Raw genomic sequence first — 12567 nt, 5'->3', positions numbered from 1 at the left:
TGAGAGAATACAAGACGTTCAAGGAGTTTAGAGGCAAAAGGCAGGAGGGAGACAGGTTGATAGTTAGAAAGACAGATATGGTCAAGCTTGCTGTTTTTGAGTAATGGTATGACTGTTGCATGTTTGAAGGAGGATGGAAAGGTTCCAGAGCAGAGTGAGGAGTTAAAAATGTGTGTGAGCATAGTGATTATAGTAAGAGCAAGAGGTTTTAGGAGATGGAAGGGAATGGGGTCAAGAGGGCAAGTGGTTGAGGGAGAAGAGGCTATCAACAGTGACACATCCTCCTCTGAGACAGTGGAAAAAGAGTCAAGGAAGGCAGGAGGAGAGTTAGGAAGAGGTGTAGAATGGGAGGAAGAAACAAAGGGGATGTTCTGACGTATGGATTACACCTTTTCCTTAAAATAGTCAGCAAAGTCCTGAGCGGAGATGGAGGAAGGAGAGGCAGCTGAGGGTGGTTTGAGTAGAGTATCAAAGACAGAGAACAGTCGGCGTGGGTTAGATTTGTGCATGTTGATTAGTGAAGAAAAGTAGGCTTGTTTAGTATGCGAGAGGGCAGAGTTGAAACAGGATAGCATAAATTTGTAGTGAAGGAAGTCTGTGAGAGTATGAGATTTCCTCCAGAGGCGTTCAGAGAAACGAGTGTAGGAACGCAGCATGCGCGTGTGGGAATTTATCCAGGGTCTAGGGTTAGAAGAGCGAGGGCGGCAGAGAGAAAGTGGGGCATGTAGTTCAAGAGAGGAGGACAAGGCAGACTTGTAGTTCCTGACCAAGTTGTCAGGGTCTGTAGCAGAGCTGAGAGAGGAGAGGGAGGAGCGTAAAGTGGACTCAAAGTCGGGTAAGTGAATAGAGCGCAGGTTTCTGCAGAACCGGGGGATAGATGGAGGTGGAGAAGGGGAGAAGCGAGATAGAGTGAATGAGATGAGGTGATGGTCAGAGAGAGGAAAAGGTGAAATGGAGAAATCGGAGAGAGGGAAGTTTTTAGTGAAAACCAGGTCTAAGTAGTGGCCATCCTTGTGGGTGCTGGCTGCAGTCCACTGTTGAAGGCCAAAAGAACAGGTTAGAGAAAGAAAGCGGGAAGCCCAAGGGAGAGAGGGGTCATCAATGTGGCAATTGAAGTCCCCAAGGAGAAGAACAGGGGAGTCTGAGGAGAGAAAGAAAGAGAGCCAGGATTAAAAGTGAGAGTGAAAGGCAGAATGGGGATGAGTAGAGGTAGGTGGGCGATAGATGACCGCCACATGGACAGGGAGAAGAGAGAAGATCTGGACAGTGTGAGCCTCAAAGGAGGGAAAAGCAAGAGATGGAGGAATAGGAAGGGTTCGGTAATGGCAGAGAGAGGAGAGCAGGAGCCCCACGCCTCCACCCCTGCCATCAGGGCGCTGAGTGTGGGAGAAAGAGAGGCCACCATAAGAGAGGGCAGCTACTAGAGCAGAGTCAGACGGAGTGAGCCAGGTCTCAGTTATAGCAGATAGGAGCAGAGAGTGAGAGAGAAAAAAGTCATGTACAGAGAGGAACTTGTTAGAAATAGAGCGAGCATTCCAAAGGGCACAGGAGAAAGGGAGAGAGGAGGGAGGGTGGCAGGTGATGGGTATGAGGTTGGAGGGATTGACACCAGAAGGAGTAGAGGTTGCAAGTGGCAGGCGAGGACGAGCGCATGTAGGAATAAGGCAGGGACCAGGATTGGGAGAGATATCCTCAGAAGCAAGGAGAAGAAGCATTGATAGAAAGAGAATGTGTGAGGATGATTTATAGGGATGTGCTTTATTGCTGGGGATATAGCTGTGTGGTGTCAGAAGGCACAGGTAAGAAAGGAGTTCATGTGAACAGAGAAGTGGTGAAGGGAGGAGAGATGGAGATATATGAATAGAGTTAGAGACATAATGAGGCTGGTAAAAAGAAGTGCATAATTTGAGAAGAAGTGTAGTCACAGCAAATATAAAAAGTAAAGGCAGCATCACAGCAGTAATGATGCAGTCTGGTATATCCTCCTTTCCAGCGTAGTACAAATGCAGGAATCAGTGCCAGATGGGGGTGTCCACTTTCTCACAACTTCCTTTTAAACTACAGTTCACAGTAGTCCTGCCACTTATAATGGGCCACTTGGACATGGGCTGCAGGCAGCATAAGGCTGTTCTATCAGGGTTTATATGGGCCTAAAAAAGTCACCTGACAGTTTGGTTCTGTCTGCTTAATTAGCACATCTGAGGCACATTCAAACAGATGGTTTTCTACACAGGGTGTTCCCAGCCTAGGTGCCAACACTTAATTCAATTAAGAGTTGAAGCTGACAGGATTCAGATATAGGATATTACCTAAGATTGTTTCAGTTGCATATACTAACATACACACAGCAAAGAGTTGATGCAAACAGGATTCAGAAGTGTTCAGCCTGTAGTCTTAAAAGATCAGCATCCATAGAGGTGTAGCGCACAGCCAAGAGAGTGGGTCAGAAACTAGTAAAACTTTTTTTTACTAGTTTCTGACCCACTCTTTTGTCTGTGCGCTACACCTCTATGGATGCTGATCTTGACTCTTTACCAGTGGCAGCACGCTTCATATACCAGCACAGGATGGGGACACTCCAGAGATGTGAGTAGGAATCTTCATTCAATATGATTAAATACGATGATATTCTTTGTGGTTTAATAGTGTTCCAGGGTCCATCCCAATGAGGTTCTGAGCGGTGGATATTTATCCCCTTGTCCAGTCCCTTCAGGGAATATAGGCCCCTTTTAAGGATACCACACCACAGAATTCTTGTTTCAAGATTACATTTACCCATTAAGCAGTGCTGTGGATTAATTGCTGATGAACATAATTATATGTACTTAACGGATCCAGCATTAGAGCGCATGTTCCACGCTAAGAATTCTCTATGTAGTCATAAAAGAAAATGCAAGAATGGTGCATGGAGGTGTAAGTGGCAGTAAACTGAAATAATGCATCCTACAAGTGGTAAGAAAAGAGAAAAGAGCTGATACAGATATCTGACGGAAACAAGGCTTATTAAATATATTCTACAGAAATTGACTGTTCTTGTGGGTGCAAGAAATTGCCCCTGGGTAGAGAGTAGAGACCAAAAGGAGGAGACTAGAGAAAGAAGGCAATGATGTCAGGAAACAAATACTTATTCGACACACCTGCCTAGGTGAAGTAAGTCAGTGAAGCGGAAGGAGAGCGAGGATTCAAAGTTGGGACAGAAACAGGTACACGTCAGATACAGCAGGTGACAGCAGCATGGGGATGACATGATCACAAAGGTGATAGATGACAGCGGCCATCTGGGTGGGAGGAGAGCAACATCACAGAAACTGAATGTGAAAAGATGTAAAGGAAGAGACAAGTAATATACTGAAGTGTCTGAAGTAAAACATTTATCAACTTCACAGAAATCATGACATAATCAGGAAATGTTAGACTATAGCAACTGTGAACCTCTATATTATTCTCCCTTGTGTTGTTAACAAACTATCTGTTTTGATGCAACATGTTTCTTTATTCCAGGAAGGATAATTTACAGAATGGAACACGGATCCCGGCCACACACTGGAAACCGAAGGCGTTCAAGAAATCCTGGGGGGAAAAAAATCCTTAACATTTGGTGCCATTTTCAGAGATGTTTGCTGAATAGTTATCAGCTTTCCTCTCGTTTTTCCCCTGTGCTCTTTTCTAGCTAGGTTACTGCACCTGACCCTACCTCTCACCCGGCCCAGAGGGTAAATACAAGTCATACCCCAACTAAACTTCAAAGTCCAACATTGGTGAACAGTACAATATACTGTACATTCACTTGTACAGTACTACCCTTTTTTTTTTTTTTTTTTTTTTTTAAAACACTGGTCCCCCTGAAAATATTAGTCTGCTACAACCCATACTCTGCTTATCTTTAAGTGTATTGTTAAATCGAAATATGATTATTACAATATTATAGTATTAACAATATTATTGCACAGCGTTAGTCTGGAATCCATACAGAAAATATCCGGTTGAGATATAATTTGATATACCAATGATCGTAAGTAGGCAGATATACTGTATACTGTAGGTCTGCCATAAACTCATAGCTCTGTTCTTTCTAATTTGGAGAAGTTTCATGTAGATCTAGTAATCATGCTATGTAATGTTATGTTAAATATAAAATGGAGGCAGTCCCATTACAAACCCATAATACTTAGATTACAGTATACATATAAAAGAAAAATCATAGGTTCTTTAGACCACTATTCGCAAACACCAGTGGGGTAAAGTGGGTAGGTGTGCTTATTTTGGTGCATGGTTTCCAGAAGGATGGAACTTTCTCTATCTGCTATAAGGTTTCGGTATAAGTTGTTTAGAAGTAGTTTTGTATGTTTAAGGATGTGTGTTCTGTGGGTTGTATTAAATACAATCACAAGATGCAATCATGAACTCTTGATTTGATGTTTACATATATTTTTATTGTCATTATTTTAGAACAAAACAAAGATTTTGAACATGTAAAATAAATGTATGAATCATCTTTCTGCAGCGATCAACAGCAGTAATAAAAACAATTCTATGCATTGGTGCTACCAGCAAAATTTGTGATCCTAAATTTCAATCAAACAGCATCCCCCAATGCTCTGTTTTTAAATAATTACAAAATACTCTACAATAAACCAGCAAAATTGGGATTGAGATGGTACAGAATAAGAAAACCCAAATCAAAGAAAGTTATTTTGTCTTCTGGGATGTGTCAGTTTTGACTTGGTTGGTGATTCAGCTTTTAGTGGTTGAAAACCAGACAGGGACACAGTAGGCTTTTGATAGTGAAGGGGGAGATAAAAGGCAGAAAGTGTCCCACCAGAGGTGGGAAAATGCCAGGAAGCTCCCAATAGCATGAACTCAATGATCGCTAGTATTCTATAAGTGGGACGATAACCCGTCAATTTAAAAGTGTCTAAATCTGTGATAGTGACAAGGGCTGAACCATAAAAGGTCCACAGGTAATGAAGCCAAACAAGTCCCAAAACAGGAGTGTGTATATTGAATGTGTTAAAAACTGTTTTATAGTCATATATAACATAAAAGATGAGGAACCAATATTAAAACAGAGCTAAAGAGCCATGTGTGTCCAGCTCAGCGAAAGCAGCATAAATGGCTATTAATTTATATATGTATGTATATCTTTATTTATATAGTGCCAAAAGTGTACTCGGTGCTTCACAAAGAATACAGTACAGGGAAATATAATATTACAATAAGTGCAGCAAAATCAGACAATAGGAAAGGAAATCCCTGCCCCAAAGAGCTTACAATCTAAGTGGCATGATGGGAGACTTACAGAGACAGCAGGTAACGGAATAAGTGCTGTAGATGGCAGTTCTTGGCCACAATGGCTGGTAGGAGTGACTGTGCGTGTTGGACAGGAACCATGAGTACAGGCTATTGGGATGCTTGATTTGTGAGGTGAGTTTTAAAGGTTAGTCAGTTTTAAATCAGATAGGTTAACACCATATGCAGGGGAAGAGGTGGCATGGAGGTGTGGGTGAGAGTAGGTGTGCATATGGCTGGGTCCAGGATTAGGAGAGATCCCCAGCAGCAGGAAGGAGTAGATAGAGGGTGTGAATGCTTTTTATTGAGGGGTAAAGAGGTTGTTTGGAGAGAGGTGTATAAATAATGGTGCAGTGTATGGGCACAGGCATAGGTGGAGGGGGGGATAGATAAAGAAATTTGGATAGGAGGGTGTGAAGGTGAAGGAGTACCCAGACAAGTAAATAAAAAGGAATTATGCCCGGCTGGGTGTCACTGAGCCATATTGTGGATTTGTGATTGTCAGCTCTTCAACCCAGTAATGACAGAAACACTGTGCTTTTAATAAAAATGTCTATCTCCCACCAGGTATAAGGTGGCGAGAATCATGTTATTTCTACTGTGAAATGTATTTCAATAGCAGTGTTTTCCTCAAAAGGCGCAAAGGAAAAATGGTTTTAAAACCCATCAGCCCACAGCGTTTAGCTAACTTCTGCTAGGAAAGTCCTATAAAATCGCCGAGATTTGCTGTGAGCGCTGGGAGAGTAAAATCATGAAAAAGTTTATAACGCAATTTTTATACAGTTTCATAAAAATTAATGAATGAAAGTCTCCCTATTTTAATGGTTCCAACATTATAGGCATAGGGGGATTTTATTCAGATGGTCGGACCAGAGGGAAACACTCAAGTTGTAATTGCAGTACTTTAGAAATGTTTGGCAGGAAATTCCTGAGAGGTGAGCAATGCATGTGACTAGGACTTCTAAGCCACCCCGCTTGTTTGGTTCTCCAATGTCTGGAAAAGTTGAAAGCATTAGCCGACTAAAAGTGTGAAGTGGGGAGGGGTAATTCAAGTATCTCCCATCTTAGCAAATGGCCCAAATGTCCGGCCAGCTCAGACAAAATGTCACCAGGTAAGGGGACATGGTCTGGTATGCTAAGCGGCAAAGGTGCGAGGTTCTCGCATGCCCATAGTAAACGAAGAAGAACTCTGCCAGGTTTTGCCAAGTAGGGGCAACCCTGGGATAGGTAGGAATATTATTCCCACGAACGGGATTGGCTGCAGAGGTTACAGATAGGGATTTTTTACTGCATAAAAATCCCTGCAGCCGATCGGGAGTCAGATTCATCTAAACTGGATTTTAAACTTTGCAACATCGTAACCCAAGTAAAGAATTCATAAGAACTAAGGAATCTAGAACCAATTCTACGGCGGTAGAACGAAGTAAGCAGCTGTGGAGGAGTAACAGGGGTTGCAAGAGGCACCCCTATCCAAAGACTGTTTTCGGCTTTATTTGCGCACAACTCCCACTCCTGGGAAGTTGTGCCTAAAGACTCTGTTTCTAATGATTTCGTTTTGGAAATAGAAGATTTCGTTTTTCCCCGTCCCATTAAGTGTATTTCAAGTGTTTTTTGCAAATAATCGTGTCTGTAAATAAATTACAATTTATTTTATCTCTTTCTTTGCTCAAAGGATCCGAGTATTTTGGTGTTAGAAGCATTGGTCTCTTGTGACAGAAGGAACTGGGGCAGGTGGAGAAAACAGAAAAGTTTACAAAGGAGTGAGGAAACAGTAAACAGAAAAAGCAACAGAGAGGGCATAATGAGATGCCGGAGGAGAGACTTCCCAGATATTGGAGGATAGGAAGAGTTCAAATTATCACAGCATTTAGAAAGTCAAGTTCTCACAGTTGTTGTTGTTGTAATTCAGAGTCTAGATCTGCATGTATTCTTCACCTCCAATTGTAACTCCAGTAGTAACTCCACAGACACTTTATTTGTGACACTTAAGATGTTACACATACATATGGCACAGCCAAGATAGACTAACTTAAATACTCTAAACATTCACTTGACTAATAATTAAGGGAGGGGTCTGTCTATTCAGCTCATACAGACATAAAAAGGAGTTGTTAATTAGATTTAAGTTAAGTAATGGTAGCTCATGAACGGCAAACGCAGTGTAGGATGGGAAACACACCTCTGCACACAGGGATGGAGAAGGGTACAGTGGGAGCAGGTAGGGAAGGTTGGGAATCGGACTGAAGGCCAGAGGAGGTGTAGCAATTAGGGTTTCTTTACCTTTTCTGCCTTGCTACCTGCTCCCACTGTACTCCCTTCCACCCTCCACCTATCCCTGTGTGCAGGGGTATGTTTCCAGGGTGAGTTAGTTCGATTCCCATCCTACACTCTATCGGATACACTTGCACGTTGGTCGTTCATGAGTTACCATTACTTCTTAGCTATTTATGCTGCTTTCACAGAGCTGGACTCATATGACACTGTAGCTCTGTTTTAATATTGGTCCCTCATCTTTTATTTTATATGCTGTACAGTATGACTATTAAACTGTTTTTAACACATTCAATATACACACACACTTCTGTTTTGGGACTTGTTTGGCTTCATTACCTGTGGAGCTTTATGGTTCAACCAGTGTCACTATCCCAGATTTAGCCACTTTTAATTTGACGGGTTATCTTCCCACTTAAAGAATACTAGCGATCATTGAGTGCATGCTATTGGGACCTTCCTGGCATTTTCCCACCCCTGGTGGGACACTTTCTGCCTTTCATCTTCCCCTTCTCCCACAGCGTTGCCCTTCCCTAGTGCACCTGCTCTCTCTGCACTATTCATCCTAAGTTGAGTGGGTATTCTCCTTGTTATTTATAGGCTGATGATGGATACAATGATTGTTCTGTCCCAGGCTAACTGTGGCTAATGAGTTGAAACAGGCAGCTGAACTCATCCCCTGTTCATGTACACAGAGTCCTTCTTTTAATCTTCTGTAGACTTTTATTGAAGTACACCAAACGAAAGGGGAAACGGGGTAGCTGAATAAGAGAAGGTAAAAAGACAATACTTTTCTGGAGAAATCAGTGAGGTGTGACTACTCACAATGACTGCGGTCTTGAAAAGAAAGCGTGCTTGCCTATGCAAGCAGGAAAAGGACAGGGACTGCACCAAGTAGCAAGGGGAGGAGGGCTGTCCAATTCACAGATGAGTAAAAGGGGGGATTGCGAGGGCAATAGACTAAGAAGCCAGCTATGGGAGTTACAGAGTAACAACTAAGGTTTAGGGAACTACAGCCAGGCAAAGAAAAACCATACAGTGGACAGAACAAAGATGACAAAAAGGTAAAGCAAACACAAAACGGAAAAACAAGTCTCAAACACTGGCTTCATTTATTCTATTGTCACAGGTCATACAGTTGTTAAACCTACAGCTAAGGATAATAATTAACATCAATAATATTACTCTTTGTCATGTACATACGCGCGTGTGTTTGTAGGTGTAAGTGGTTAACCAGAACTGGCTGCCCAGTTGCCTTGCTCCACTCCCAGCAGAGTGAAGATTTCAATAAATATGCTAATTTCCCCCCCACAGTCTAACAGGTGTAAGTGCTCATTTTATAGTGTCTTGAGAGCATTTGCTCATTATATGGGTGCAAATAAATGTCCCACCTTTCAATATATATCAAGTAGTCCACACTCCAATTCTTTTCTCAATTTAGTCAGAGACAATAGAAAACACCCTTTACAGCAGGCCTGCACAACATACGGCCCATGGGCCGCATGCGGCCCGCCTGGCTTCTCTGTGCGGCCCGCGATGACTCCGGCCGGGCGCCAGTTAATTAAATAAATAATAATAAAAAAAAAAAAGTTTAAAAAAATGGCAGCGATTTCTACATTTAGCAATATTAACTTTGATTTACAAACCCCTCTTTGTTCTGTCACTAACTATAGTTTATCCTACGTTCCTTATGTTTTAAGACCTCTCTCTATTGTATTGACTTACTAACTATTTAACAACCTTTGATTCCACACTCAAGACAATACACTATTCACCTCAGCAGACATTAAACATACCAAGTTTCTTAAATCACACAAAACATTTCTACACCTTCCTGTCTTCAGACTGATTTATCTTCTTATCTTTGCAGAGGCAGCTAATAATTTCCCAATATAATTTCTAACTTAATAGTAAATTACTTATTTTAACTAGTTACATGCTGAATATACAGTATATATAGACAATATAACATTATTGGTTAGGCTTGAAATCATCCTATCTTCAGAGGTCAAAAGAGAAAGCTCATTTCAGATTAATTGGTACCTGAAAATACGATGTCCTGGCAACTCTCAAGCTCATCACTATATGGAAACATCATGGGGAATCTCCAAACAATCGTCCATGGGGCCAACTGCTTTGACAGGATGTGTGACTATATCCATCTGATCAACTAACACTTTATACAGAAGGATACTATTTTGCACTGAATATCCTTCGAATAGTATTTCTTAAGATTGTGTGCACTCTACAGTAAGGTGGACTGGAATAGATGAAGGGTTTGGACAATATACTGCTTAGGCCTGAGAGAGAATGCAAGAATGCATTGAACAAATGAAAGTGGAAGGGTGGTGATTACTGACAAAACAAACGGACTATGTCAGTCATGATGGTATTTAAAGCATGGCTACCAATTACAAGATTTAGGCTGCACTTATAGTACTGGCTACAGTGACTGCGATGTCACGCAGCACGTGACAAGTACATGCAGTCTGTCGTGGGTGCCCATAGTGGGCGGACCGCGATGGCGCTGCAGAGCAGTGGCGATCGGTGGTAGTCAAAGGATTGTGACTTTTTCGGCGATCGCCGCGTGATATCAGCGGCACGTGAGCGGTTCAGCCAATGAGGGCGAACCGCTCATGGCCACGCCTCCACCATGCCCCCCTGGTCGCCCTCTCGTCTCCTGCACCATAGTGCAGGGATCGCTATTACAACAGCGATGGATGATGTCACGTGGTCGTGTTGCCGTCCCCATAGCCTGCACTATCAGCCTGGCCTTAGCCTTACAATATTGTATGCGCTTTATGAATAGGTGGACTTGAATAAATAAAGATTTTTCGAAAGCACTTGGAGAGTAAGTTTCCCTCTTTCCCTAATATAATAAAATTTAAAAAATAAGTAATGATATATATAAAAAAAAAGGATATTTTGTTTACGGCTGTAAGTCCTTTTCTATGGTTTTATATCAATATGTGTAAGATATATATAAGTTATTTGGTTTGTTTGTAATAATAGGGAGTGAAGGGGGGAAAGGATGGTAAGCTCAAGCTACTGTCTGTGATACGGTGCCAGGGGTGAGAGGGTCATTGAACGTGCAAAGTACCTGCCTAAACAGGTGAGAGAACCCCTTTTCAACAAGCACTCATATTGGGATTGATACAAGAAAGTTAATTAAAAATACCTTTATTAGTGTATATGGGTAAAATAAGTGAAGTACATAAACACTCAACACAATTAAAATACGTATTAAACTAAATGTCTCTAAGTCCGAATCGTAGACTAATAGAGGTTGCTATTTGAAGGAATATGATGTATCTGGCACCATGTGCAATAAAGAGTTTTAATATTGCAGTGTAAATTAGATAGGGTGCCTCAGTGTGATGTGTGTATTTTTGTTGAAAGGGTCTGGTGTGTGTTACATAAGTGAAGGTGTCAATCACACCGCTTTCAAATCACATCTGATTAATATGTGGTTCAATGGCAGTCTGTAAAGTGTAATATAGCTAGTACATTACTGGCCAGACCAACATTGTATATGCTGATTGTGGCCTAGTGGGAGTCGATTGTTAGAGAGACCACCAAAGGGTTAGTATATATCCTTCAATGCAACGCTGGATCAATTAAAATGTCAAAGAAAAAGGCTACTATGTAGCTAGGGGTGGTGAGGCTATATTGTGGGAACTATTAAGGTGTAACAATGTTATAGTTGGTTCCCCCTGGTCAGTAATTATTCCAAGGTTATTATAGCCTCACATGTGCTCAAACCAAATTAATATAGTAAATAGATAAATACATAATGAAATGAATCACTGCTCGTATCCCCTGTGAAGGTGGCAAGTGTGTATCTGAATAGGCTTGCTGGTATACAGATAGATAAGTATGGCCAATTATAAACGGTTTACTTCAGCTGCCTATAGGACAAAAAGCACTCTATCTCTGCAGACTTATGTGGATGGTTTCACATTTAGCTTATAGGGCGAGTACGCCCTGTCTGCTGGGTAGAGACAATAAGGTATGATAGAGATGGTGCCCTGCAGCCGCTCGGTAGAGTACCCTCTACAATGGGGGGACCCCTTGAGAAAGCGTCAGTGTGACGCGAAACGTACGTCGGTGGGCGGTCCTCTGTGACGTCAGCACGTGCACTGGTGCGGCGACGTCTGTCTAGAGAGCGCGGACAATACTGTAGCCGCAGCTTCACTCCGAGCTCCACCCGGCAACTTTACTCATAGCGGTGTTCATTAATACACCATGCCGGGCGGAAACTCAACAGATGTCGCCACTCGTGAGCAGAGATTAAACGCTCCGAGATAGTAGCCCCCAACAGCACCCCTGTATTGTAGAGGGTACTCTACCGAGCGGCTGCAGGGCACCATCTCTATCATACCTTATTGTCTCTACCCAGCAGACAGGGCGTACTCGCCCTATAAGCTAAATGTGAAACCATCCACATAAGTCTGCAGAGATAGAGTGCTTTTTGTCCTATAGGCAGCTGAAGTAAACCGTTTATAATTGGCCATACTTATCTATCTGTATACCAGCAAGCCTATTCAGATACACACTTGCCACCTTCACAGGGGATACGAGCAGTGATTCATTTCATTATGTATTTATCTATTTACTACATTAATTTGGTTTGAGCACATGTGAGGCTATAATAACCTTGGAATAATTACTGACCAGGGGGAACCAACTATAACATTGTTACACCTTAATAGTTCCCACAATATAGCCTCACCACCCCTAGCTACATAGTAGCCTTTTTCTTTGACATTTTAATTGATCCAGCGTTGCATTGAAGGATATATACTAACCCTTTGGTGGTCTCTCTAACAATCGACTCCCACTAGGCCACAATCAGCATATACAATGTTGGTCTGGCCAGTAATGTACTAGCTATATTACACTTTACAGACGGCCATTGAACCACACATTAATCAGATGTGATTTGAAAGCGGTGTGATTGACACCTTCACTTATGTAACACACACCAGACCCTTTCAACAAAAATAC

The 12567-nt window shown here is 42.0% G+C and overlaps 1 protein-coding gene across 1 annotated transcript in view; it reads left to right on the top strand.

The window, feature by feature from the left end:
* LOC142492631 (calpain-13-like) overlaps nt 1-4706 on the top strand; it is a 93186-nt gene extending 88480 nt beyond the window's left edge. Inside the window, exon 24 of the mRNA XM_075595455.1 lies at nt 3502-4706. The gene's annotated coding sequence lies outside the window, so the exon portion shown is untranslated. The remainder of the gene's footprint in view (nt 1-3501) is intronic.
* Nucleotides 4707-12567: the final 7861 nt, after the last annotated feature.

This window comes from Ascaphus truei, chromosome 4 (genome assembly GCF_040206685.1).
Source record: "Ascaphus truei isolate aAscTru1 chromosome 4, aAscTru1.hap1, whole genome shotgun sequence".
Classification (NCBI taxonomy): domain Eukaryota; kingdom Metazoa; phylum Chordata; class Amphibia; order Anura; family Ascaphidae; genus Ascaphus; species Ascaphus truei.
The sequence above is the reverse complement of the archived record's forward strand: the minus strand, read 5'-3'. Positions and strand labels throughout refer to the sequence as shown.